Raw genomic sequence first — 2500 nt, 5'->3', positions numbered from 1 at the left:
GCCTCGTGCATATGGTACGACAGCTTTTCTCCGTGCCCCTGGTACTCTGCTCAGCAGCACTTTGCTATGTACTTCCTCGTGCATATGGTACGACAGCTTTTCTCCGTGCCCCTGGTACTCTGCTCAGCAGCACTTTGCTATGTACTTCCTCGTGCATATGGTACGACAGCTTTTCTCCGTGCCCCTGGTACTCTGCTCAGCAGCACTTTGCTATGTACTTCCTCGTGCATATGGTACGACAACTTTTCTCCGTGCCCCTGGTACTCTGCTCAGCAGCACTTTGCCACACACACACTCCTCGTGCATATGGTACGACAACTTTTCTCCGTGCCCCTGGTACACTGCTCAGAAACACTTTGCCACACACACACTCCTCGTGCATATGGTACGACAATGTTTCTACATGCCCCTGGTACACTGCTCAGAAACACTTTGCCACACACACACTCCTCGTGCATATGGTACGACAATGTTTCTACATGCCCCTGGTACTCTGCTCAGAAACACTTTGCCACACACACACACTCCTCGTGCATATGGTACGACAGCTTTTCTCCGTGCCCCTGGTACTCTGCTCAGCAGCACTTTGCTATGTACTTCCTCGTGCATATGGTACGACAACTTTTCTCCGTGCCCCTGGTACTCTGCTCAGAAACACTTTGCCACACACACACACTCCTCGTGCATATGGTACGACAATGTTTCTACAAGCCCCTGGTACTCTGCTCAGCAGCACTTTGCTATGTACTTCCTCGTGCATATGGTACGACAACTTTTCTCCGTGCCCCTGGTACTCTGCTCAGAAACACTTTGCCACACACACACACTCCTCGTGCATATGGTACGACAACTTTTCTCCGTGCCCCTGGTACTCTGCTCAGCAGCACTTTGCTATGTACTTCCTCGTGCATATGGTACGACAACTTTTCTCCGTGCCCCTGGTACTCTGCTCAGAAACACTTTGCCACACACACACACTCCTCGTGCATATGGTACGACAACTTTTCTCCGTGCCCCTGGTACTCTGCTCAGCAGCACTTTGCTATGTACTTCCTCGTGCATATGGTACGACAACTTTTCTCCGTGCCCCTGGTACTCTGCTCAGAAACACTTTGCCACACACACACACTCCTCGTGCATATGGTACGACAATGTTTCTACATGCCCCTGGTACTCTGCTCAGCAGCACTTTGCTATGTACTTCCCGTGCATATGGTACGACAGCTTTTCCACAAGCCCCTGGTACACTGCGCAGAAACACTTATGCCACGTCGGCTGTACGCGCTCTCCTCGCTAGCTAGTTGCTGATCTCCCCCACCTCCAGGGGGCCCCGGGGACCACCATCACATCTCCCTGTCTCCCTTACCGCTGAACAAGATGCATGCTGCTCCACTGGCCCTGCTGCTGTTGTGTCTCCATTTGGCCGAGGGGGTGAGTCGGCCTCCTCTCTCCTTTACGGTCGAAAAAGATGTGCTGCTGGCGCACTGGCCCTGCTGATGTGCTGTCTCCATTTGGCCGAGGTGGTGAGTCGGCCTCCTCTCTCCTTTACGGTCGAAAAAGATGTGCTGCTGGCGCACTGGCCCTGCTGATGTGCTGTCTCCATTTGGCCGAGGTGGTGAGTCGGCCTCCTCTCTCCTTTACGGTCGAAAAAGATGTGCTGCTGGACAGGCCTCGTGCATATGGTACGACAGCTTTTCTCCGTGCCCCTGGTACTCTGCTCAGCAGCACTTTGCTATGTACTTCCTCGTGCATATGGTACGACAGCTTTTCTCCGTGCCCCTGGTACTCTGCTCAGCAGCACTTTGCTATGTACTTCCTCGTGCATATGGTACGACAGCTTTTCTCCGTGCCCCTGGTACTCTGCTCAGCAGCACTTTGCTATGTACTTCCTCGTGCATATGGTACGACAACTTTTCTCCGTGCCCCTGGTACTCTGCTCAGCAGCACTTTGCCACACACACACTCCTCGTGCATATGGTACGACAACTTTTCTCCGTGCCCCTGGTACACTGCTCAGAAACACTTTGCCACACACACACTCCTCGTGCATATGGTACGACAATGTTTCTACATGCCCCTGGTACACTGCTCAGAAACACTTTGCCACACACACACTCCTCGTGCATATGGTACGACAATGTTTCTACATGCCCCTGGTACTCTGCTCAGAAACACTTTGCCACACACACACACTCCTCGTGCATATGGTACGACAGCTTTTCTCCGTGCCCCTGGTACTCTGCTCAGCAGCACTTTGCTATGTACTTCCTCGTGCATATGGTACGACAACTTTTCTCCGTGCCCCTGGTACTCTGCTCAGAAACACTTTGCCACACACACACACTCCTCGTGCATATGGTACGACAATGTTTCTACAAGCCCCTGGTACTCTGCTCAGCAGCACTTTGCTATGTACTTCCTCGTGCATATGGTACGACAACTTTTCTCCGTGCCCCTGGTACTCTGCTCAGAAACACTTTGCCACACACACACACTCCTC

This window comes from Pelmatolapia mariae, unplaced genomic scaffold (genome assembly GCF_036321145.2).
Source record: "Pelmatolapia mariae isolate MD_Pm_ZW unplaced genomic scaffold, Pm_UMD_F_2 NODE_ptg000040l+_length_44435_cov_1, whole genome shotgun sequence".
Lineage (NCBI taxonomy): Eukaryota > Metazoa > Chordata > Actinopteri > Cichliformes > Cichlidae > Pelmatolapia > Pelmatolapia mariae.
The sequence above is the reverse complement of the archived record's forward strand: the minus strand, read 5'-3'. Positions refer to the sequence as shown.